At 37.4% G+C, this 27418-nt stretch overlaps 1 long non-coding RNA gene across 1 annotated transcript; it reads left to right on the top strand.

The window, feature by feature from the left end:
- The first annotated feature begins 1247 nt into the window (after nucleotides 1–1247).
- Nucleotides 1248–18906, top strand: LOC147527173 (uncharacterized). Its single transcript, XR_015222828.1, has 4 exons — nucleotides 1248–1309; nucleotides 3000–3120; nucleotides 4197–4297; nucleotides 18830–18906. It is a non-coding gene; the product is annotated as an uncharacterized LOC147527173 (long non-coding RNA).
- Nucleotides 18907–27418: the final 8512 nt, after the last annotated feature.

Below are 27418 nucleotides of genomic sequence, written 5' to 3'. Positions count from 1 at the left end.
GGCTTCACACGTTTTAGAATTATAGCAGCACTTTATTTAGTACCTCTGTGGTTATCACATGAAAAGCCAGAAATCCAACTTAATTGAAGAATGATCACTTTAGATTTTAAATCTTCTTATTCTCTAGTTGTGTTCTCTAGCATTGAAAGAATGTTTGTCTGATAGCTGAACAGGATTTAGTACCGCATAGAACAAGTGATATTTGTTACTGAATTGTTTTGCCTCCCATACCTTGACTTTTGGCTGTACTTTGACCATTGTCTGGTTATTTCCTTACCAGTTTCAACTCTAAACTCTTACAATGATATGGGAACGGTTCAGAATAATTTTCAGTGCCAGCTCTGTGCTTCGTGGCTTTTATGTGTATGTTGGAATAAAAGTGCATACTACAATATACAATACTTTACTTTCTTATATCTGAAATCGAAACCAGTATAACTGATTGTGACCTTCCCTGTCCTGTCAGCGAATACCTGTGAAATGTCTGTCAAATTCTCTTATCCTCATCCAGTACAGGGCCACAAAGGGGAATTGGTTGACTCTACTATTAGTTAATGTTAGTAAAATTGTGGCTGTGAACTAATCATCTCAAGATTATACTACATTGAGTAGGAAAGGGTACAGTAGAAAAACCACATGTTCATCATGACGTAATACTAAATTGCACTATTACGTGTGCAAGTTGAACACTGCTAGAAGCTTTAATTGGCTCATTCATAAGCTTCTGTGGTATTTGGCTTTACAGCCATAGGAATCTTTAAACTTTTATGTAAAGAGTGAAATGCAGTCCAGATTTAAATAACTGAAGCTTTTTGGAGTTGAGTTTGGTACACTATTTCACTTTTCAGTCTTTAAAAAGCAAAATAATGTGTGATTCTTTATGTGACAAAGCAGTTATTCATTCTTGCCATGTAATTTAATGCAATGTAATATATGAACTGAAGGACCTCGCATAATAGTATCCCACAGTAACAAACCTTGGGCAAGAAACGTTTGATTCTCCCCCCCTTTCCCCTTCAGTGGAGTGCCACATAATCCTTGGTTGTTGTGTGGTCTCCTATTGAACTTTTCACACAAATGTTGGAAGGGTATTTATAAAAAGCCTTGAGGACCACCCACTTTGCTATTGAAACTTGGCTGAAATAATCCCTTCTTTATAATTTAGCTGCGGTGTTGTCGAAATTTAAAATCTGTGTGTATTTCTGTTTAAAGGGGCAGTGGAGAAATGACGTACTCAATGAACGGGGCGCTGTAGTTAATTGTTCTGGTGACATCTGTGATGGACTGTGGATCAATGGCTGCCCTGCTGGTACGTGCGTCCATTATGCTCTCCAGTTATTAACAAGTCTTTGACATAATGCTTTGGTTGTCCCTCTTTTGATTAATATGATCTGACTATTGAGTTTAGGATCTTCTGAGTACTCAGTTCTCCTGGAATGCCTAGTTCTTGGGAGCAAGGGGGATAGCTGTTTGAGACCTTTCCTGGGGGGAGGGAGCTGTTCATTCAGATTAAATGCAGAACTACAGTGAGGTATCCAATGTTCTTGTAATGCATCTGTTTTATTCTTGTGATGGGGAGAGTTTTTTGGGTTTAATAATGTGGGGTTTTAGTTTTAAAGTGGAAGTATTTTGAAATTAAAAAGTTGGAAAGGTAGCAGAAGAAACAAACTGTACGCATGCGTGAGAGTAATCCCAGTTAGTTTAAATTATGCCATTGGCAACAGTAAAGAATTGCTCAGCAGGTTATAATTTGTTAGGCAGAAAGCAGAAATGAATCCCATCATAATGCAAAGTTATGGACTCAATGGCTTAATAGAAAGCTTTTCTAATCCAAATGACTTCTGCATGAAGGGACTGTTTACACAGAATATAGTAGTTCCAAATTGAGTACAGCTGGTCAAGAGATGCTTGTAAGTAAATTTTTGCATTGGCTTACTCAGATATGAATGTGTCACCTCAAAGGAAATGATCCAAAAACTTGAAATACGGCAGATATGCAGGTACTCTTGGTGTTAAGCAGCAAAATATATGGAATGGAACTGTGCAGCAGCCCATTCTAAGAATATTTGCGTGTCAGAATCTCTACTGTGGGATGTTAACACTCTAAAAATGAAATAATTAAAAAAAAAATCAGAATAACATAATTCACCTGATCGATTTATTCCTCTCTTTAATGTTAGACATACCTGTAATGGTAGGTCATATTTTTCTGAACCCAGAATGAAAATGTTTCTCTTTAGAAGCATTTCCCGTAAAGGAGTAAGTTTTTGTAGGTTTCATAAGTCCCACAGTAAAGTGCTTCTTTAATCTAGTCAAAGTTGATAGTAATCAAAATTCATAGCTATGTTCAAACCCTATAAAATGTTCTGATGGTCTGTTTCATGATTAGTTAGCAGATGTTAACTTTAACAGGCCTTTTTTTCTGGCACTGAAAGCTGAACAATAAGGAATTGAATAGGTCTTGAAGAAATGGCTACACAATCATGGAAGTATTCTCTTCAGATTACTATAAGGATATATTTGAAGAGAGAAAATTTGTTCCTCTCCTGTTCATTGGGTACTTAGAAGACTTAATTTTCCCTTTTCTCAGCAGTGCAATCATTTACATTCTGTATTAAGAAAGCATGATATTCCTGTTTATCGCTGAAATTTAATTGTTTTTTAAGTCTTTTTAAAATGCATTTCTGTGGAAGTCAAGGTTATTCACAGGACTTCAGTTTAAAGTAGATTTCTACATAAGTATTTCAGGCAGAACAATAGCTTGACTTTTGTGAAGAAACTGCCTTCATTAAAAGGAATGAATTTGTATCTTTCTGTCCTTCTGCGAAGACAAGTTTGCTGTTGTATCGCGTCTTTGAGTAAGAAGTACAGTGAGAGTGTGTTATACTCTGACTTCAAAAACTTTACCCAAACTTTTAGAGTTGTGACATACTAATAGTAAGAGATAGACAATGTATAATAGTGACTTGCTAACTATTTGCTTTTCTTTTGTCAATCAGCTGTGAATAGTGCTGGTCTGGAGATCTGGGCTGGCATCAGAAACCACCAAATCCCATCAAGTTCTGCACCAACTTATCTGAGTTGACTGGAGAAACTGAGAGGAAAACAGTGAACTCCTGTGTACGTAGTGTGGGGAAGAGCCAAATTAATTGTATGTTGCCCTTGATTAATATGTGTATGCAGTAATCTAAAGCTGGGTACTTAGTATGCCAACTTCATAAATTACAGCAAATGTGCAAGTATTACACCCTAAAAATAGTAGCAAATACCTTTTTTGTATGCTGAGGTGTTTTTGTGATTGTCAAATATACTTTTGTAACGTGGTATTCAGCCTTTAAAAAATGCAAGTTGTTTACTGCCCTCCTCTGCCCCCAACGGGTGGCTTCTGACTGTTCAAGGAGGCGTTCTCTGCTCAGAGAAATACAGCAAGCTCTGTCTTCAAAAAACAGGACCATAAAATTCATCCTTCTAAATACTCATTTGCAGTTCTAAATTAATAATTGATTTCTGAAGTATTGATAAATCCACTAAAGTCCCTGGAAACTGCTGAATGTGTTAGTACTTCTAAGAAGCCAGGAACCTTTAAATCTCACTGAAATTTCTTTCAAAAAAATCTCACCCAGCATTTGATTTCTCTGTATGTTTTCATAGCAACAATTTTGTGTTTTCCCCTGTCAAGGATAATAGCTGACGTGAGAATTGTAAATATTCTACAGTATTTATTTGAAGTACAGTACCAAATGAAATATTATCTATAGTGAAATTTTTCTTTGAAGCTGTGAAACTTGATTCTTTGTTTATTAGGGAAGTCGCTGCTTTAAGTTTGTGCAGAAATTCAACAGAACTTGGAAAACACAAGGAGTAACCTGAATGAATTATATGTCCCCATTTGTCAACTGTATCTCCAGTTTGACAAAATCTAATAGACTTAAATTGTTGGAGAGGTAGTTCTCAATATTGTGCTTAATGTATATTTTCTGCTCTATACCCAGCTCTAAGTTTATTATATTGAGTACCTAATGGCTATCGTGGTGAATTTGTTATATTTGGGCTTTATTAAGTGTTTAAAAGCTATCAGCACAAACAAATGTGTCAAAACTATTTTCTTCCACTGGATTTGAGTGTATAAGCTATCTTTTGACATATGTTGCATCTGGAACTGGGGAACTGAAATCTGCTGTTTCTGTCATCAGCAGTTCTGGATTTGTTCTGATTTGCCAGTCCCTAAGGGAGATGGAACCAGAGTCTGGATCTGATGCCCTATGTGGAGCAGGAGATGCTTCGAGCAACCAGCGTGGTAAGTAAAGATAATGGATTAGCTGACTGCTCAGCTTTTTAGTTAACTGAAAAATGCAAAGGTGTCTTTGCATAGCAGTGAAATAACTTGAGAGTATAAGAAACTGCCTTTGTAATGCGAACAGGCAGTTCTTAAGTGATTTTTTTTTTTTAATTTTAGCACAGAATGCTGAGTTTCTCATGATAAATAGAATCAAAACACTTAATACATTGATTCCATTTTATAAAATAAATCTATTCCTCCTAGGGTTTCTTTTCAGTTATTTTAATCAGGCAAAACATACTGGTATGTGCAGTAAGATCAAAAGGATTCAAATAGTAATTTCTACAGTCTTGATTCATTTTCTAAGAATGAAATAGGGCTTAAAATTTGAATCTGGACTTCAGATTTTATACCCTTCACTAATGTTCAGACATACTTGCAGTAACAACTTTGACTGGCATGTGAAACAACCCATAAATGCAGCAGTTACAGTATATTGAATTGTGGGAGTGCTAGTTTCTGGAAAAATCAGAAATATTCAGCCACGTAGGCTTTTATGTCCACACAAGAGCCATTTTAAATTGATATAAAATATTCAGGCAGATGGTGCAAGCAGAAATTTTTCATTTTTTCCTGACTTACTAGTCTGATTTGTAATTGTCAGTGAATGAACAGCCAGCAAGCTTTAACCTGTGAATTACTTTGATGCTGGAGTAGCCAGTTGTAGTGCTGCCAGTCCAAGCAGTGAGAAGTTGAGTCAAACAAACCACTTCTCCTTCAGAAACACCCATGACCTGGTTTGACTTACTATTTCAAGATTCTAAAGGTGGTGAATTTCCCTTCTGTTTATTTACATTGTGGTGTTTGTAACATGGGACTTGCCAAAGTTTTACTCTGTATCCACAACACTAGAAGACATAACACTACCAATTGATCCCTGATTGCAACAAAGAGGTTTAAGAAAAAAAACCCCACACAAAATACTGCTGGCATGTAATAAAATCACAAGAGTCAGTGACTTTGATTTGAAGTTTCAAATTTGATGTTTCTGAGGAGGCTTTTTGTTGACAGCTCTGTAGCTGAGACTGCAAAGGTGCCTGCCCTAGCAATGTGTGACTTGGAAAAATGCGTGAAAAACAAGCCAGTGCTTTTACAGTCCACCTGCAAATCATGCAATTTAATCAATTAGAAACAAAATTCTTTGTGACTCTGTGGATGGGATACTGTGTGTTGCAACAGAAAAAGAGCACTTTTAGAGGAGGCATTTCAGTGGTTTTGGAAAGATGACATTGCAGAGAAAATGTAGAAAATGTGTTTTGCTTTAAATATTAGGACTTTGGAACAAAACCCAATAATTCTTTTACGTAGTTCACTGAGTTAAAGATAGTTTTGGGGATGCAAGAGACCCTGTTTTTGCAGGCAGTCAGTAATAGTTTTCTAGTCTTACAGTGTCTCTGCTTGGGTGTGCATGTTTGTGAGCATGTGCACATGTACTTGTACTAGTTAATCCATTTTGCTGTGCTCTGTAGTAGGACAGAATAATATATTTACAAATGGTTGCTTTATTTTCCATAATGTTGAAACATTCTTCTGTACTGTAAAAAGATGGAACAGCATAAGTGACTGTGCAACAGCCACGCACGTGTTCATCCTAGCCATCCCTCTGGCCCATAGGCAATGGGATCCACGCCCATGGAAGATGTATTAGATGGAATTTGACTGGAAAGCCTCTTTAGTCACCACTTGGTCACATATATCTTACGCTTACAAATCCATTTCTAGTGTTGGTGTTGGCCAAGCAAGCGAGCTTGGTGTCAACGCAGCTCTTCGATCTTTTGTTCTTACTACTAGTGATGTATTTTACAACATTTTTTGTTTCAGTATTAGAGATTTTCCAAGACTCTTCCTAGAAAAGATAATAATGATTGTTTAAAGTAGGATTAGACAGACTGCTAAACGGACTTAGAGTAGCAATGTTATCTTGGCTATTTGTTTGCTACACTAGTGGAAGCAACGCGTGCGTGTTGAAGAATGTTCTCCTCTATATTCTTGATGTTTTTACAAGACATTGCAGTGTAATAAAGAAATAAATTTCTAGGCACTGATATCAGTGACATAATGTTGCTCGTTGTCCAGATTGTTGTAATCCCTCTGTTTTACATTTGTTTCATATCATCACATTTCTGCTGCATCAGCTAAAATATTTTTCATATTTCTGGATTGAAGAACATTATTGTGCTACATGTCTTAAATTTTGGGGAATTTACAAGACTGAGTAGCAAGCTTTCAATTGAAACCAGGGCTGGAAACGTATGGAGCTTTTGTATTAAGCCAACTCAAACGTATCGCTGCTTCATTGTTTAGAAGATTGGAGCTGCAAAAAGTTGAAGTTTTGGCTGCTGCTGGTTTTGGGTCACAAGTGCTTAGCCTTACCTGTTCTGCCATCTAGTTCAAGCTTATCGCTGTTTGATACTTTTTCTTCCTTCACCCACCAACTCCACCAAGTTCCACTAAAAGTGTATCTAATTGAGATACTTTTTTGAAGGTTCATTATGGATGAATGGATTCCATTCTTATTTTACCATTGTGAGTATTCAGCCAATAGTATTGGATTCGAATGAGGAACAAAACACACTTAGATAAAGTAATAACTGATAATTCCAGTTGGTCGTTTAAGCAGAAAGATCATGGTTCAGATAGACCTGCATTAAAATTACTGGCTAAGCAAGGATACAAGACAAGACTGGATTTCCAAGATAGAGTTGTAGGCAGTTTAATGAAAAAAGGTAACAAAAGAGCTATTCTTCGCAGCATAGCTCCAAGCTGACAAACAGCTGACTGTATGCATAAATTCAATCACATAACAAATGCTTGAATGGATTAAAATGGTGCATGTAACTAGTTTGAGGGGAAAAAGATTGTTTTGTGCCATTCCACATTTAGAATGTTTTGTCTGTAATAGTGGTAAAGTTTTCTTTGTGGCCTTGATAATTCAGGAGGATATGTATTAATCTGTAACAAATAACTTGAGCTTAAATATTTTGATGTTGTCCTGTAATTGGCAGTACTCAGTTTGATTCATTGAAATTTCAGATTCGTCAATAGTGAGAAAGTTTATATGATGAGAGAGATTATCTTTTACAGGAACTTATACATTGAAACTTACAAAAAAAAAAAGTGGAGGATAAATATGATGATTTATCCTTGGAGTGTGCAGGAGGGCCAAGCCAAACCTGCATTTTCTCGTATGTAGTTGGGCATGTGCTATGTAAGGATTTAGAGCGATTTTATACCTGCTAAAGCAAGGTGCCTGGGAAGCATGTCCTGTTTTCTTCCCACTTTCTTCATCCAAGAAGCCCTTTTTAGACTATTTAACAAAAGTGAATGTGTAACAATTCAGGAACAGCATCAGCTGACACACGGGCTGTTATATGTTAGTTAAAAAAAAAAGTTACCATAACAACTGACTAACCACTTGTAGTTCCAAGAGAGAATATCTTAAAAGAAAATGTAATAGGTCAGTCACATGCATGTTAGTAGTGTTTTCAGTGGAAAAGCACAAAACATATTTTCATGGGTGGCAAGAATGTTTTGGTGTGTTCTTCTCCTTACTCAGGTAACATTTTGATATCAGAAATAAGATTGTGCTTCTTAGATGATAATGTCCATTACTGGAGGCTACAGCAAGTATGTTTAGAAACAAAACAAAAACCCCCAACCCTGAATGTTTGATTTCTAGTGAAATTAGGGAGTACTTTCTCTGGACAGCTGACCAGATAGGATCTGTATTAAAGAATGGAATAACAACGCTATCAAGTACCTGGTTTTGTTTTTTGTTTAAGCCTTACTGATTCTTTTTTTTAATCTTGAAGACTCAGAACAATCTCTTTATATTTTTGATTCATTGTTGAGGACCTGATTCTGCTCATGTTTGAAATCAGTAGTTTTACCTTTGACATCTATGTTGGCATGATCAAGCCATAACATGATTTATTTTATATTTCGTGCCAGCTTTGCTGAGCTAACTTCAAATCCCACTTCCCCATCCATGTTTCCTACTTCTCCTCTCAAGCCCTTAATGCTAAAACTCTTGACATCATCAGCAGTGGCAGCCTGAGGATCTTCAGAGACTTCTTTGAAGACTTGTTAGTGATTTCCACTACAGACAAATACTCTGCTGAAAAAAAGGGGTTTGACTCTACCCCCCCTTTCCTGCAGGCAGTGATAAATAAAGAATTTCTGCAAAATTAGATTATTTTAAATTTGGCATTTTGTATGTTCTTCTGGATGGGGGCAAGGGAAAACTGCAGCTATAATTAGATTTCTCCTCTATTTTATTTTTAGTTTTGTTATTATCTGGCCTATGTTTCAGCTAGCAGTTTCTGCTTATTTTAGCTGATAGATATTGTAATTTCGATCATTTTATCTGGGATTTTGTGTGAATCACTGTGATAGTTACCATGTTTCAAAAGTAAAGATGCCTGATTTCTCCACGTGTAAATTGGAAAAAGAAGTCTTAGGTTGGGGGCTTATGTGAATTAGCCATCTCAGGAGACATAATTTAGTATCTAAACTGTCTACAATAACTTTATTTTCTTAACTGTTTCTCTTTTAGTTCTCTTAAAGGTCTGAAAAGACTCTTACCTGGGTATAGTAACAAGAACCTGTTAGAGCCCACAGTTAGGCATTCCGTTGATGTGGAGCCCTTCTGGAGAATCAGTGCTTCCTGTTGATTTCTCAGCACCACAAGGTGATTGCTTGAAAGAACAATTTAGTCTTATTGTACTTAAGTTCTGTGCATCTGAACATGTGCTTTTAACTCCCTTGGGACAAGTGTCAGGACTAGAGAGACTATAATCTCATGGCTGTCTGTGGAATCTCAAGACATCTCTTGTACTGGCTGGAACAAAGTGTGGTTCTGTAGTCTGGCACCGTTTGTCTCGTGAGGTTTTGAAGTAATGCTAGTAACAGAATTGCAGCATTTGCCTTTTCCACTTGCTTAAAATGACTCTTTAGGTTTGTAAGTCCACAGATTGACCAATCTTAATATTTTAAAAGTAACGAGGCAAATGTGTGTTGTAAATACCTACATGCATTTTAAATCTACTACTCCATAATGAAAAGATTATTTTAATGGATCTGAAAGGAAGATGCTGAATGTTTCCTCAGCTGCCTCTATAGCAACAGGAATAAAATACTAGTAATGCTTATCCCAGATCTTTGTTGTAGAACTAGTCTTATGTGAAAATTAAAAAAAAAAAAAAATTGGCCTCAGAAGCACTGTTATAGGTGCCTATAGAAATTACCTTGTTTATTTTGAGTCTCTTTACCGCGTGTGCATAGTAATCTTTACAAATCTGGGCAATATTTTACGTAACAAAACTATGTGCAAATTTTTAAAAAGTAATATTGAAAGGGAAAAGTTAGCACAGTACCTTGCATGTTTGACAAGAACAGATATGGGATACCCTGACTTTATTTGCCTCTCTATGTTCATGCAGAATGTCTCCGTTCAGCTACTGGATGCACTGGTTCTTCGGTGCTGAAAAACAAAAGGCTATTAGGCAGATGTGGGAAAGTAGGATTTCAGTCTCTCTCATGTAAATATAAGAGAAGGGAGATTCCTCTGGAACTAGGATCAATTGCATTTCTGGTTCTCTTTCAGTTTGTAAACTGCCTCTGTATCTCTGCACAACACAAGATGCTAGTCTTTCGTTTTTCTTCAGCCCTAACTGTGAAATCCTGTCTAAAATAACTCTGATGCTTTGGGGGAAGAAATAAAACAAGCACTTGCATATATATACGCAGGGTAACCTGGCTCACCTTTTAGACAAATGTTAGTACACTGGTAGCCTTACAGAAATATATCTCAGAAGAAGTAATTACGACAAGTGTCTTACAGTACCGTGTTGAAATAGTAGCTACATCAGTTTGAGTGCTCTCTGTGATCTCTAATAGACATCTGTAATCTCGTTTCACAACAATGGGGCAGCAACGTGATGATTAACATGTTTGCTGATTTTGCAGTTAGAAACCTTGGGTTAGTCCTAAACATGCTGATTCTATTGGGCTTGCAGGGAGTGCTGGAGATGTCGCACTAATTGTGATAAAAGGGGTCCCAGCATGTGTCAAGCATATCCATGTTAACTCCATTTAATGAGGCATCAATTTGAAGTTAGAATCTAACTGTACAGGTGTCTTATCTGCTTTACTGCAGCTTCTGTAGCCTGTGATATGTTTCCCAGGTAATTATATTATTCTGAGACTTGTTAATTATTTTTTAAAGAAGGTAAATTATTGGAGAGTAGTAGGAGTTAAGCTTGCATGTCAAAGTTCTTACTTTGAATTTGTCTAGCTCCAAAGTTCTTGTGTGACCGTTTATCTTGTCAACAAAAAACACAAAGGACAACCTAGATGAAATTTTAGACTCACCAAGTTTATATTTTTACTGAAGATGCTTCTTGCTGTTGTCTATTATGCTTCTATGTTCTCATCAAATCCAACATGTTGATTTAGTACTTTTAATGAGCAGAGTTTCTTTGTTTTCATCTGTTCTCCTTGTATCTTCAGTCTAAATAAAACAAAGCTGTAGTCCCAAGCATTAGGAAAAACACATATTTATTTATTTTTTCCCCTGGTAGCTACACGGAAGTAGAAGACACTTCTGAAAACATAGATGTTGTGATGTAGTGGTGACCTTTTGAGAAAACTGCTTGTTATTAGAGCTCAGTTGAGTCCAGAAACTTCTAGCATACTTTATTTTGTCCACAAAAATATTTTACTCTCTAAATTGTGCAATAAAATAATTTGGAATTTTGAATCTCACCATGTAAAAGGATCATTCTAAGCCTTGGTAAGAGTGATATTAATTTTGGTGCTACTCTTAAGAAAATAATTTTTTAAAAAATAATTTAATGTAAACCACTTTTGTATCTTTGGGTCTTTGTTTTGTTTTAAGCTCAGATTGGCTACTCGGCATTTTGCTTAAAAGAAAAGCCACATGGAAGATTGCCAGATACTCTAAACCCTATTTTGGTTAAATTACAGTACCCAGAGTTCAGTAACAAAGCGCATTGATTTTATATTCAAAAAGATTTTTATATTTAGTCTGTTAACCTTTTGTAATTCCCACCCACAGCTTTAAGCTGTCGAACATTTTGATGCTAATTGTTGTCAGTAGGGTATCTGCCATGGCCCCTTGGTGGTTTAAATCTGCTGAATTGTAATGCAGGTGCTGATAATTGCACAACTGTTATTGTCTGACTGGCTGCAGCATATATGTCTCAAACAATTCTTTTCAAATTGGATTTGAGAACACTTTTCAAATACGAGATTTTTTTTTTAGATAACCTTACATCATGTTTACAATAAAGGAAAAAAATTGGAAGAATTTTTCCTCTCATTTCTAAGGCAGCTTTACATACTTGCAGTTTTAAAATGTTCTTCACTGTGGCAGATTCTAAGGTTAAGCAGCTATTATGTAATTTTTGAAACGTCTGTTAGTCCCTTTGGTTTTGGATGTTTATAGGAATTTTTTTCTGGTAGTTTCTGAAAATATGGTGGTTTGGTGTAACATCATGATCCAGTGAAGATGACATGGGAGTAGAAGGAAAAAAAGTGGTTTTTGTGTTCTGAGCCCAGATCAATGACATTACTTTTCCTTTAGACATCTTAGAACACTGTGTCTCATCTGAGCTATGCTATAGCCAATGAAAATCTGTCCAACAGTCTTCATGGGCATATGTGTATGCATTTTCTATCCATGAGAAAACTTAATAGTCTTCATTTTCCTAGAATCTTCATTATATTGTTCTTAAGGTCTACGTAGTGCAGAGTTAATGATTATGCAATAGCACTTTGTTTGGAATACACAATATGCTAAAGTGCTGCCTGGGAAAATATTTTAAATACACAGTAGTCATTACTTTTATTAAATGATTATAATTTTAGTGGGTTTGATGAACCCTCCCTCTGAGTGAAGTCTTTGTTTCCACAGAATGCTTGAATATGGATGAGAGTCATTCTCACGAGAAAAATCCTTGGTTAACTGAACTTACTATATAGAGAAAGAAGTTTAGGATCAAAACTAGAAGCTTTTTGCAGCCTTCACTGTAAGATTTATTTTTTTCCGATGAAAAACCTCTTGAATTCAATAGTAATTTCAAAGATCAAATTAAAACGTGTTCTAACAGTTCAAAGGCAGTGACCACTAGTAGTGAAAAATCATTGCTGTAGGCTGGAGTTCCAGGTTCCTGAACAGGTTTCAGGATTCAGGATGGGCTGGCTGGTTTTGGCTCTGTTGCCACTTGCTGTAGAAGTTTTGGTGTGATGCAGCTGTGTAACTGTTGCAATATCTAGTGGTACTAGTGATTAACTCCCAGGGGGTTGCATTCAGATACAGAATGCAAGATTCACAGCTGTTTCCTCTTGTGCCTGTGTAACTATTTGTCTGGACCTAGTTACTGATGTTCTAGGGATCTGGACACTTTTTTCTCTTCTAGCTTTACCCTGAAAAAGTTAATTTGACTAATTTTGAAGCAAAATGAATTAATATTGCAAATGCAAGAAAAATTCTGTGGGACTTAAATTACCTAGGGTCTAGTATTTCACATCTCTGAGTGAATATTCAGATTTAATTGGCTAAATATTGCAGTGATGACTAGCTGATTGGAGTAGAGTTCTGCTCTGCCTAGGAGATACTGCTTCTGCTGGGAGACTGTCCTTTTAATTCGTGTTTTTAGGTCCTGTTGTATGTATGTATAATAAATCTGGTTTTAAGTGGTTAAAACTTGTCTGAGGGTCTTCTGAACCAGAGATGTTGTTTTTTTTGTAATTCTGGTGGATGGATTTATTTTCTTAACCATCTTACTTGTGTAACTAAGATAGCATGAGCCCGTTGAGATAAATGGGTGCAGGTTTTTTCGTATAAGTGTATGTTCTAACTCACAGTACTTTAAATCCCTTCTAATGCATATTGTCTATGTATGAAAACTTAAATGCAGCTGTTAATATCATCATTTTGGGGAGTAAACCCTGACTGGAGCTACATACTTGGAATTCTTGTTGACTCAGCCTCCTTGGTTCAGGATTTTGGAGATTGTGTTTACCTATACTACACTGAGACTTCTTACTTCTCAAAGTTTCATCATGCATGAGTGTGCTCAATAAGGTCTTTACCCTGTGGCAAGATCGTGCTCAACAGCGTGCACCAAGGGTAATACAGGACCCTCAGCGCTCAAGTGCTTTGGGTTTTGTCAAATTAACCTAGAACCTTGCTCTGGCACGCTCTTGGCTTTTTGTTAATTGAAGTTAGCTTTGCAAGATACTAATGGAACAGAATTTTCTCAGTTAACAGTTGATTCCAGTATCAATATCTTCTTGGTTTCGTGTTTTTCAACCAGCAGTGAAAGCAAACTGTTTGTTAAATATATTGTCTGCGTTTTACATTAGGGAAGTTTGGGTTTTGCTGTTGGAAACATGCAATGTGTTTTCCTTATGGAAACTCTGGCAGTCTGGCTGTGTGTAGTTTATTTTTGTTATAGGTAATTTGAACACCGTTTTCTGACATTGGCTGTATTTTTAAAGCAGCACTGAGAGATAGTGATTATCTTACAGTGTGTGCGTGTTTAAAAAATGGGGGTTTGATAGAATAGAATACCTGTTTTGGAATGTTAGTAGCTTCCCAGACCGGATTTATTACAAAAAAGAACAAAACAGTTTAAGCAGTATCAACAAGCAAGGCATAGGTTCCCACCAACCATACTGTGGTTTAGCACTACCTGTGCAATTTACACCTGCTGTGGCCCTTTCAGATGACAGAAATGGACACTGATTTGGCCACTACGTGTGCCAGATGTGGGTTTTATTCTGGTGGCATTGTATTAGATTGATGCAAAGTGTTGTGTAGAAATAGGCTTGTCATTCTGAAAGCTTACGCTAACAAACTTGGTCACCAAGTATCAAACAGTTACCAGTCCCAGCAGAGGACATCTCTTAGAGAAAAGTCTACCTATGGAAGAGATGTCACTGCACCTGCTTTTGTGTAACGTTCACGCAGTGTGTGACAACCTAAACTGAAGTTTCTGTATCTTGCCCTGCCTCACCTTGGCAGGTCCAAAGTAGGTCATATGAGGTGCTGAGAACTCTATTGTGCTTAGCTGTAATAGAAGGTGAGAGGGGCTGTCAACTCTTCTTGTCATATCACCTGGAGAAGACAATGTTAATTCATTGTTCTCCTTAGGTGTTGGTAATCCAGTAATGCAATTTAATAATCTTTCTTGGTTTTAACCTGTTGTTCTATAGCAGCAGTCAGTTCCATAGCAACAGTTGGTTCTATTTGCAATCATAATGCTTAAAGTACTGAAGCTTCATAAAACTCCAGCCCAGATTTGTAATCTTTGGGTGACTAAAGGCACCAGTACTTGTTCATGGAGATATTGCCTCTGACTAGATTCCAAAATAATACTTCTTATATTAATCTTCTGTTAATTCCTGCCATGTACCAGATTCAAGAGGCTTGCCAGCAAAACCCATTTCTCAAGGAAATTCAGTTGGTATCAGAACTCTTTGTGGGAAATGAACACAAACATCAGTACTCTGTTAAAGGCATCAGGAAAAAGCATTAAGTGTAGAATAGCCTTTTGGAATAGAAAGTACTGGTAACTGGCTGAGGTGCAGTACAGAATGTACAAACCCATCTCAAAACAAGTCTTAAATAGGAGAATATCTCTTCATAGGGGCACTCGCAGAACAGCGATGTTGGCTGCATTGCTTAGAGGGCTAGGGAAGAAGTTTTAGTTACTTCAGCAGTGATTATGGTGTAAGAACCTGCATAGAACAGACAAAGCCAGAAAAGAAGTTCCAGTAGGATGCTCCTTCATGCATTCATGAGGCTGCAGGTGGAACAAACAGTGCCTTTCTTTAAAAAGTATTCCAAAAGAGCACTGAGCAAAACAAACCTGCCCTTTAGAAACAGCGTGCTGTTAGTGTTACATAACAGAGAGGGGAAGAACTCCACATTGGCTCCTGTCTTTTGCAGTGCTATGATTTTTTATTTTAATTTGCAGAGTTAACATCTATTTTGAATGAGCCTTCTATTTGCAAAGCACTTGGGAAGATTCAGAAAAGTTGTGTAACTCGGCTCTTTGAAAATTTCTTTGCACTCTTGAGTGATACGGAACACTCTGAATACAAATGCCCTAAAATCTGGAGAGATCCTAAACCCCTGAAAGATTAGACTCTGCATTCTGTTCCTTGCACGTGTGGTATATCATATTTTTTGACTACAAATGTTAATCTGCAGTCCATAATGGAATTTTCAGAGCTCTCTTTTTTAGGAATATAAGTGCTAATGGCTTTCAGTATGCCATCTACAAAAAATCGGTGTCACTGGAGCATGGGTATGTGTTCTAGCCTTAATCAGGCTGTTTTAAAAATTATAGTAATAAAGATAGTAATCAGAGTAGGCTAGTAAACTGCCAGCATTCCTTATAAATTCATTCCTCTTCTTTTTTTTTCTTGATGAACAGAGCTCTTTGGTGAATTGACTCTAACATTAAAGACTAATGCAGTGTGTCTGGTCACCTTTAAATGAAGTGTCTGTTACCCCTAGGACCAATAACTTTATTTTTAGAAAAGCTCAGTTAAATGAGGATATTACATCATTTAGTCTGCTACAAACAGCTAATAACTATTTGCATGATGTTAATAAACATTACACCTGCATCTGCAACTGTAGGATTACTGCCTTGTCATCCTTAGTGAGCTCAACTTCTGTCTTGATGTCCTACGCAAGTGATTAGTGTAATTGTAATTGAATTGGCTGTAGAAAGATAATTAATTGATATTTCACTCCCAGAGAGGTCAAGCTGCCCTGTCTCGAATGGTTGTTATGAAAGTAGTCATCCTGCTGGCACTTATCTCTCGAAGGTAGCACATGGTCTTTGTCTTGCTGATAGTAATAATTGTTGTAATTAAAATGAACATGAAGAGGGTGTTTCAGGAGTGATTCCCTGATTTGGATGCTTTAGCTTCACTTTGAAAGCATGTGAAACTGGAATTTATAAACCTTATTAGGTAGTTGTCTGAGTAGTATGTTTTTAATGCTCTGCACAATACTAATTTGCTGTCTAAACCTTCGTTGTGTCATATTACCAGTAATGTGGGACAACAGAAATATGACTATAGACGTGTAAGGTTTGAGTTGACTAGTGAAATCCTGTCAGGCATCTTGAAACCATCGCTCTTAAACACGTTTTTTTGAACAGCTGCTTGTTTTGAGATTAGTTCTGCTAAAGATTGGCATGAAGAATTTTTTTTAATAAATGAATTATCTAAATGTAGGACTTCCACTGATGTTTAAGAGGCTCTTAAATAAACAAGGGAGCAAAATTACACAAGTGACTCTCTTGGAAAAGGTGGGAAGACTTTATAAATAAAGGTGGGAGTTGGGTTCACTGTCTCCTATGAAAAGTGTGTTTAATTATTTGCTTTGTGCACTTACAACTGTATCAGAGAAGGATTGGGTGACTCAGTAAGTCTTCTGTAGGCGTAACAGCTATGGCACTTTTTTTAAAGACTGTTCCCAACTGTAGACTTAATGACAATTAAATAATTCCACCATCCCTAGTAAGTCAGGTATGTGCTGTTACTTCCCTGTGCATCAGTGTAGGGTGACTTACTCAAGGTTGTACAATGAATCAGAGTATGAATTCAAGAGTTCTTTGTTTCTCGTGCTTCCTTGGGTCATAAGGTTGCAGCAACTGTAGTCTTGTTGCTGTAAGTATCTTGATGTTCACTGTGTGAATTATGGGCATTAATTAACATTATGGGCAAACCTCTTGAAGGCTTGTGTTGTAGGGGAAAAGATTTACACTAGAAATGTTCACCTCCTCTTTCTTCCCTAAAAGGTCACGGATGTTTCCCCTTTGCACTGTTAAAGAAGAAATGTTGAATTGGATCCCTTATTTTTTTTTTTAACTTGATTTCCCATCCCTGGTGACAGTTACACTAGCCTCGTGACTATAGTGCACTGCTAAAGTCTTCTCAGTGTTAAACATTTCCTTCAAAACTGCACGGCACAAGAGGTATCAATTAATAATTAAAAAAAAAAGTTAAATTTAGTGACACCAGGACCTTTCTGAAACTGTTAGTGCATTAAGAACCTGGAGTTATTCTGTAAGCACTGTGGTTCTCATTCATTGCCCAGAGAATGAATACTGCTACTACAGCAAAAGCTAATGGAGAGAAAGATGTTATTTAATGTCCTTGTACAGGCAAAGGCTTAACTTTTATCTCGCCATTTAATGATGAAGTTACGGCCCTGTGGAGATAACTGCATCGCTGCAGATAGACATTTCTTACTGTAAGGTATTCTAGCTGGGATAAAGTGTTACAGTTAGAATATTATCTTTCTTTCATACTTCACACTATGGAATTTGAGACAAACACTGCTATTTTTAGGTTTTGTCCTGAAATATTCAGCAACAGCTTTCCAACACAAAATATTCCTGCCAGGATGGGAAATTACCTACCAGAGCATTCTCCCATCTTCTGCTTTGTATTATGAAATGCTTCTTCAAGCTTTCACTCATTAAGAATGTGATCAAAACAGCCTTCTTGCAGTTTTGCAGGGAACAGAAGTTACTAAGCTGTGAACTTTGAGTTCCTGCAGGGTGGGTTGGTACAAGATTATTATAAGTAATTGCAATATTATGTAACTGTTTGCTATGTTGGTTGTGACCAAAGCCATACAAGATGGCATCAGTTCTGTTACACCTGAATTAAAAGAGGGGGGAAAAAAAACAACCCTATTTTGTGTAATGGCTATCAACATAATTTCTCAGGCTTTGCAGTCCTTCTTGCAGAGGGATCCTGAATATTTCAGGAAAGGAAGGAAGGTAAAAGCAATTAAACTTCTGTCTACGCCAACCTCAATGTAAAATACTGTACTTGCATGGATATGATACACTAAAATAGAGAAAACAATGGTGTAGGCATTTAATATTTCAGGAAATAGTCAGAATATAAATCTAACTGAAAGCTTTACACTGTATTGGGGAAAATTCTTGGGAAAAGCCTAGATACTGTTGTTCGAACTGAGCAAGCGAGATGTGCTTGTTCTGAAAGTTCAGGTATAAGTAAGATAAAAATTTATTTCACTCCTAGTAAGATTTGAGTTCTAAAAACAAAGAGCAGGTAAGAGTTTCAGGTCAGACAATTTGAAACAACTTCTGGTTTCAAATTCTTTTGACTGTTGAGTTGTACATTCTGGCTTTTGTATTTTTTATGATTTGGCTCATGTTACTGTAGGGGATGCTGATAGTTTAGTGACCAGGATCCAGTTTTGTTTACAGAAATAGTAGGAAATCATGAGAGAATCCTAATATATGTAAGTCAAAATCCACCATATTCAAGTGCTGATGATTTTGCATTTGTTGTTAACTTAGGAATGTAAAGGAAAGCACTAGCACACCATAAATTACACCATTTTTGGCCTTTTCCTTAAGCAGTACAGAAATACTTTTTTCTTTTCTTTTTTTTCTTGTGTAGAAAGGAGGCAAAAAGCCAAGTGGCAGGATATCTGCTGAGAAAGCCGAGAAGATGACAGTCTCGTGAGAGAAAATGGAAGACAGCAGGTATGTGTGAATCAGTGTTCATACTGCTCAGCTGGAAAATGCTGTCTGCTGAAAGCAGTTTTTATCAAGTTTTTTTTTTTTTTTTTTTACAAGCACCACTTGTAATTGCTGTTAGTCTCTGGACAAATGGCCCTGTCTTTTTCTTAGCTGGCCACTGTAACATAACACTGCCTTGCACGTTTTACACCAGTGCATCTTTTACATCCTTATAACGTGGGCTGGTGCTTGCAGGAACAATGTTTCTCAGTTATTCAATTGCAAGTGTTTGCCGTTGGTCTTTTTAGGTGTTTTGGTTTTTTTCTTTAATGCTTTTCTTGGTTCATTAGAGCTTTTTTTCCCCTTCTTTCAAATGAAGTAGGTGTGGGAGGTTTCACTACACCTTTAAAACAGCCATCAAATCTACTACCTGGTTTTCCAGCTCAGTTTTGCAGTCGGCTCTGATTTCTGTGTTGCTGTGATTACACCGAGTAATTTCATCTAACCCTGCTAGTTTAAAACTGTTTGGTGTGTTTAAACAAACTCCATAATTACGTTATGTGTGATGTAGGTAGACAGTTAGAAAGGAAAGAGTTACACACAGAAGAAAAACAACTCCTCTACTTAGTAGGTTAGTCAAGTTTTGCAAGGGTGACTTGAACTGTGGCAACATAAAAATGATGGTTTATTTAAGCACAGAAAATCCAAATTCAGCTCAGCATGTGTAAATTGCTTCGTACGTGTGTTAAAAAGAAGAGACTAGTAGAAATATTTTTGAGCAGCATTATTTCCTCAAAAAGGAATCAGTTTCTTTCATGATACTGTTTAGATGTGAATTAAAAATATATTTTTAGCTTTTGAATAGTGCTATGACTTTTCAGTCATTTTCTGAGAGAATGCATGTGCAGGTAGACCTCCTAGTCCTACTTTTTCTGTTCAGTATTCTCATACAGATGTTTTTGCTAGGTGACTAACTGGAAGAATAAACTGTCAATTTAAGTACAGTGAACAAACTTTCCTTTTATAAGTACCATATGAGAATATAGAAAATAAAAAGTCTGGTTTCTTGTAACCATTTAATCAATATAGAAATCTGAAAGCAATACCGAATCTTTTCCATGATCCAGCCACAGATGTGCTTGCGTGAAGGCTGTGGTATGAGATGACAGTAAATGAAATTGCAGCTACAGCAGCAAGTATTAGGGGGAAATGAAAATTCCTGACTCAGAGGAGCAGGGCAATGACAGAAAGACTCTTCATTATAGATCTTTTCATATGAAGAAGAATGACTGGTAAATGAGGTTTCTGTGACACAAAGAGGATGGAAATACAGTTGGACATTCATGCAGAAATTGTGCTCACTGTACAAAACAAACAGAAGAACAGAGGATCTCTAATTTGCATTTCTTAACTGACAAACGAGTATGGAGATATCCTCTGAGATGGATGACAGTTGCAATGGTAAAAGAAAGGTGGTGTTTACCTTTCCCATTATTTGAGTTGAGTTGAAAGTGACTTCTATAGCCTACTTGTTAACTTTTCCAGTGTTTGCTTTGATGTGTTTACCCTGCAATAGATTACAGGCTTTTTAGAATACTGACTTGAACAAATCTGCCATGGTAACTCCTTCTCCACCTGTATCACTAGTTCAGCTAATAGCAAAGCATAAAATAATTATAATGAGATTTGCTGACATGAGCAAGCATAGTGATTCCAGTGTCTAATCAGGGTTGGTCCCACTGATTTGCAGTAGCTTCTCTGTAGTAGACAAGGTATTTTGTTGTCTTTAACCAGTATGAGAAGTCACTTTTGTCAAAATAGACAGTGCAATGTGCACTGGCTAATAAAAGAAATCAAATGTACCTAGCTATTTAAAGCACTTTCAAAAGTGCTTCACTTACCACATGCAGCAACTGTCTCCCTCATTTTTGCAGTGTGACCAGGGAATTTAGTGTAGACTGGGTTTTTCATTTGTTGTGTTTTTCCTTAAATGGCTTTGCTTGGCTACGTTCCGTGCTATTTTGCTTTATCCTATTAAGTGGTCTAGAGTATTGCAAATTCCCAGGTTTCTGGATCCGGAACAGCTGGAGATGCCTTCACATAGGATGCTGTCTCTCTTCTGGGGTCTATCTTTGGGCATGACGTACCTTAATGTGTGGGGTTTTTTTAAATACTCACAGAAATAAGAGAGAGAAGGCTGCCTTTCAGTCAAACTTGGACTTTTATACTATAATGTGAAGGGTATGTACTTGTGTGCTGGGGAGGAGATCTATCTTTTCAGGTACTTGAAATTCTTGACTTTGTTTTAAATATTTTCTACAATCAAAGATCAGGAATAACCTACATAATCAATGTATGCAGAAAACAGTACTGAAGTTTTAGACAGGTCACTTAATGTACTTGCAGCTGTCTTGCACATGGATCTTCACCACTGTCTAGTAGTTCCTTCCAACCTACAGTAAGTCATTCATCGAGTCATTAATTAGCTTCACCTAGAAGTCAGTCTCTGCCTGCAGTGGCAGCCACTCCGTTATCATCAGGTGTATTTCAAACAATAGAAATGATTGAAACAGGAACTCCTACGTTTCTGTGAAGAGTAAGAATGGCACACCACCCTGTAATTTAAGTAGTTGTGCAAGTTTGCATTTGCATTAGCAGAATAGCACAGATTGTGTTGAATTATTCCATAAAAATATCTTCAGGTTTTGAAAGATTTACTGTGCCGTATGTATGTTGTTTATTTTGGAGCGTTCTGGTTTGGTGGTGATGGATTTTGTGGTTGTTTTAAATGTATGTGTCTTCAAACGAAGGTGAAGGTGAATCTTCAAACGAAGATTGATTAATTTTCTAGAAGCCTAGAGTGTGGCACATTTAAGTCTCAATGCTGGTTTTAAGCCTTGAGAGCCACTTTGAAACTCTGAATTACATTTATTGAATAGCTGAATTCGAATTTTAAATCTATCAGTCAATTCCATTTCTTTTATTAATCAGCTTTTTTCATATGTGACACTGACAGTTACTGCAAGCTGAGATTTGTTGTCACATATTTTTGTTTTCTTCAGTTATGTGCTAAGTAGGGTTAAGTTTGACTACCTTTTGTGTTATAATTAATTCAAACTGGAATTTTTATTTACTTGAAATGTGGATGAAGCTGGCTGATGCAGCTTTACATACATTTTTCTGTCACTTGCATGACTTTGAATGGTTTAGGCAGGATGGTGTTTAATCATGTCAAAAGTATAATTAGACGTTATATAGTCATGACTTAAGAGTCTTTTCATCTTTATTTCTTTGTCCCTGTAGCTTCTCCATCCGTATTCTGAGCACTACTTTTAAGCAATTGGATACACTTTAAAGACCACATTATATGTTCACAGAACAATGTCCATTTTCAGTGTCACTGCAGAGGTCTTTTCTAACCAGTTGTTGGTCAGAATACTTACAGAATCATGGAATGGTTTGGGTTGGAAGGGTCGTTAAAGTCCATCTAGTTCCAACCCCCATTGCCATGGGACCCGCTCCAGCAGCTCCATGTCCTTCTTGTGTTGGAGACCCTGGAGCTGAACGCAGTGTTGCAGATGGGGTCTCAGGAGAGCAGAGGGGCAGAATCCCCTCCCTCGCCCTGCTGCCCACGCTGCTCTGGATGGAGCCCAGGACACGGTTGGCTTTCTGGGCTGCCAGCGCACATGGCTGGCTCATGTTGAGCTTCTCATCCACCAGCACTCCCAAGTCTTTCTCCTCCAGGCTGCTCTCAATCCATTCTCTGCCCAGCCTATATTTGTGCTTGGGATTGCCCTGACTCATGTGCAGGACCTTGCACTTGGCCTCGTTGAACTTCGTGAGGTTCTCACATGCCCACCTCTCAAGCCTGTCCAGGTCCCTCTGGATGGCATCCCTTCCCTCCAGCATGTCCACAACACTACACAGTTGGTGTCTTCAGCAAATTTGCTGAGGGTGCACTCGATCCCACTGTCCATGTCACCGACAGAGATGTTAAACAGCACCAGCCCCAGTACTGACCCCTGAGGAACACTGGTCTTCCCTTAGACATCGAGCTGTTGACCACAACTCTTTGAATGCGACCACCAGCCAATTTGCTAAACTTCCATTTAGGAAAAAGAGGCAACGGTAATTTAAGAAACTTACTCAGCATTAAAAGTTGATTCAGTTATTTTAGAAGAACTGGAACTTATTTGGCACCTAATTCTGCAACTGTAACTCATGTCAGTGCTACACATTTAATTTCAGGATTTTGAAGGAAAGTAATGTTTACAGATTTGAACATTTGTTGATAATAGTGACAGCACTATTACCAACTTTTTTCCCTGTTAAGACACATTTAATTTTAGTTTTATAAAAAATGTTGGTTTATACACGAGATGGTGTATTGTCATCAGGGATATGCAAAATTGTTGCAGCTAGTGATATGACAGACTTGCTGTGGCTTCAAATAAGATTTTCTGGAAATTTCAGGACAGCGGTCAGCAAGCAAATTATTTTCTCTGTTACAATTTAGACTTTGGACTTCAACATTTGATATATACGTGTAGGCCCTATGTATGAGTTACATGTGCAAATGGAAAGTTGGTTCATCTAATCCCAAGACGCACTTTTTTTATTCCATTACTCATTTTAACACATTGTTTTAAATAGATTGGTCTCAGCTGTTGAGGTAGAACCAGCTTGTTGTTTTTCCATAGCAAAGATCACTAGTCAGGTGGCTGGCAAATAAAACTTAAAATAATCCTTTTCATTTTACACTGCCATCTTGCTTTACTTGAAAAGGATTCTTTTAATTGCCTGGTCATTTTATTCATGCAGGAAAAATTCCTTGCATGTTACAGAATTTCACTGTGTGACGAATGAAGAATATTGAATAGCTGAGGAGGACAGTCTTGATTTAACATATGAGGAATGTTACTTCACCCAACGACGTATAAAAGTTGTATATGAATCTTTCACTGGGTTGGCTGGTGCGAAGATGGAAGAGGAAATGTCAAATTCCCTTATTATTTATTCTGAGCAATGTTAATTACCTGTTGTGTGATTGGAAAAAAGCAGCCACATGCAGAACGTAGCCAAGTACCAAGCCCTAATCCAATCAGTCTGATGTATGCAGAAAGTTTACAGAATGACCTTGTGCATAATTACTCATTTGATGGCTGTTAGTAAATGGCACAAATGGAATCTGACATACATTATAACACGTTAATGATTGCCTTCCTCCCTCCATCCTCTTCTGTACAGAAAAATGATTTTAATTAAGACTTCCGTGATTAGTCATTTAATCAGTCATTAGGCCAATACAGATGGAGTCAATTAATTTTTTTACACTTGAATAGAGACTTGATGCTACTGCAAACCATGCAATCTATTTTTTTTTTATATCGTATCATGGGCAATTGCCTTGATGTCTGTCTAGTAAGTGTATGTTGCTCTTCCAAAAACTGAATAGCATTTACAGCACATCACTGTTATGGCAGCTATAGGTATGTTTTACTACATGCTACCCAGATTTTAATGCATCAGTTTGGTTTTGAATTCAGACTGATTTATTTTATAAAGAGCAGTAGGGCAGAGTTGCCTTTTAAAGCAAACGTATTCAGCATTTCCTAATGTATTTTGTTATCATAAATAAAATACTTTGTGTTTCGGTGCTAAATTTCGTGCAGGAATATGAAATGTTCCATGAACTCAAGGGCCTGTTTCGTTTGATGTGAGAAGACTTTGTATCTTAGCTATGAACTAAATCCAGTTTTGTGTCTGGGAGGACAAAAGAAAGCACTTACTGGTAGAATGGGGCATAAATGGATCACATATTAAGATATCCATGAAAAAGGAACAGGAATTGTAATTCTAAATTTCTAAAGTGAAATGTCACTATTATGGAATTCTGGAATGGTAAATTTATGATGGATTTGAAAACAGCAGTACTGTATTGCTTAATCTTCAAGGCATCATTTATACCGTTGACAGTTCTACTTTTCACAAGGAAGAAGGATTTAGCATATTGAAAAGGAGCAAAGTGTATCATGATTTGTATTGCACACATTTGCATATCTGGGAATACTAGTCAGAGGAAGAGAGTTAACATCTGCAATATCTATTTCATAGATCTGCTCTTGTCCTCAACAAGGAATTGCCTTGTTCCTCCTTTCAGCTGATTCTTCATAGTTTTCCTTTGCAGGATTCATGCACCCTGCTCGCTGACCGTTGGGGTTCGTGCAGACAAACACTGGAGTGGTGCAAAGTGCTGATGCAGCCTCCAAAGCGGTAAGAAAATCTGCGTAGAAATTGTTAGTTTTCAAGAGAGATTTTCAGGGGTGGCATGCTGTAGAGACGGGCAAAGTCACCTAGGTCCTGAAAATACTGATTTGTATGACTTCAGCAGACCTTTGGAAGGTCGAGTGGGAGCAGTGAAAATTTTCACTAATATAGGAAAAATAAAGAAAACAATTTTAGTAGCTTTTGTTGATATTCAGGAGCAGAGAACAGCAGTGTCTGTATTGTATGCTTATGTTTAACTGGTATTACAACTCCATCTGCCAGCGCTGTCGTGTTCCATCCGTATTTTCACTGATCAGGAAAGCAAGATGTATTCAAGGGTGGAATTTTCAAAAGCAGCTAGCTGTTTTCTCATTGGCTCCCACTGTCACCTGTGTGCCTCCGTGTTCTGTTGTGTTTTCTGGTGCTCATGCTTATTTAAAGCATAGTGCTTCTTGAGTCAGATAGTCCAGCTGCTCTGGATATCCTGATCATCAGGTTGTGAAGGAGGAGAACATCTCTCCCGTGACAGCTGAATTAATTGCAAACATGGTGCAAGTTTGCACCATCAACTAACCTGGTATGCCAGGTAGATGAGACGAACTGCAAATGGGAGAGTGTTTGTGCAGTAGGTACAAGGATGTCTGGAATGTTTGGTTTGCATTTTAAAGGTGACTGAATAATTACTGTCAAGCAGTTAATTGAAAAGATCCTAATGTAAGATTAGCCTGTGACATGAGAAAAGATTGCAAAAGAATGACTCATGAGTCCCTGTCTGGAAAAATTTCTTGATAAAAAAGAACAATGAAAGGCTAAGACAGTGTGATCTAATAGGGAATAGGAGAGCAATTCAGCTGGACTGCCAACAAACAGGCTTTGTGGAACGGTAGCTTGAACTATGTAAAAATGGAAATCCTGCTGCATAAAGTAGTGCATGAATTAGTTTGGTAATTCACTGCCACCCAAACCTCTTGAGTCCATTTCCAATGTAAGTTAAAAACAAGGCAATTGGAATCTGTGGGAGTAAATGGGGTTAAGAGTCCGTGCTTACAGCAAATTTTGGTAGTTGATGGTGTTTGTGTTCCATTTCACCATGTTGTCACCATGCTGGGAGGTAAGAGGGAGCTGTCCAGCCCCAGTGTTGGACTGGCTTCCCATTAGGTCAGATCCTCACTGTGCTGGGGCTTTGCTTTAGTGTTGTCTTGGTGGGCTATTGCAGAGGCGAAAGGGAAGGGAGTAGATTGATTTGTGTCTGTCTTGACAAAGCTTTTAAAGATTGAAAAATGAGCCCTGTCTTGTCTAGCCTGGGAATAATAAATAAAAGCAGGTGTGAGGTGTTGGAATTGAAAACAGCTGGATATGACGGATGTGATCTGACTTCTCTAGAGCTTCAGTCTTTAATCCCCGTGGCTCAGTGTGAATATTTCCCTCCTGATGCAATGCAGAAATAATAAATAGAACACAGCATATGGAAAGGTTCCTAGACTGAGAAATGAGGAGGCAACAAACCACAGTTAACTCTCTTTATGCTCACTTGTCCTTCACTTGTCTATACGCCTCAGGAACCGTTCTTAATGCGTTCTCCTAATCCTCATTGTCTGTTCCGTGGTGTTTGCAGCAAGGCATGTCATTCTAAGATGAATAAATGAGAAGCCTTTAGAAATTTGTGTTGCAACTGGCATCTGCCTTAATTCAGAGCTTTTTTTTTGAAGATACAAAATGATCCCCTCCCCATTTTTCATGTAGCTTTTGCACACAAATGTGTCTTCCCAATTAAAGTAAACGCTGAACCATCACTATAAATTGCAATGAAATGCCTTTCTGTACCATTGAAATGATCTGGTATTGAAGTAGAGAGTCATCCAGCCTTATTCTGTAGCTTGAATCTTGTCAAATCCTGACCCTTGTAGTCTACCAGAGCATGGGTTTGTCCACTGGAAGAACTCTGCTGTCTAATTTATGAAGTTCCGTACAAGGAGTGGGTAGGAAGAGCGATTCAGTTGATTACAGCTAACATGGTAATTGAGATGATATCAAATGATTCATTACACTTGTCTGAGATGGACTCAAAAATAGGTATAGTGCAATTCTATCCTACCCACTACCGTGTTTTTTTTTATTTAACCTGGGTTTAAAATGCTTTGTGTTGGAATGAATGCTTTGGTGTGGATGTGAAGTAGTATGTAAAAGAAACCAAGAAATGCCCATTTAAGTAAATGACGTGGGTTCTTTCTTTCATGTTTATTCTATTCCAAGAATAATG

The sequence above is a fragment of the Tauraco erythrolophus genome, chromosome 23 (assembly GCF_009769465.1).
Source record: "Tauraco erythrolophus isolate bTauEry1 chromosome 23, bTauEry1.pri, whole genome shotgun sequence".
Lineage (NCBI taxonomy): Eukaryota > Metazoa > Chordata > Aves > Musophagiformes > Musophagidae > Tauraco > Tauraco erythrolophus.
The sequence above is the reverse complement of the archived record's forward strand: the minus strand, read 5'-3'. Positions and strand labels throughout refer to the sequence as shown.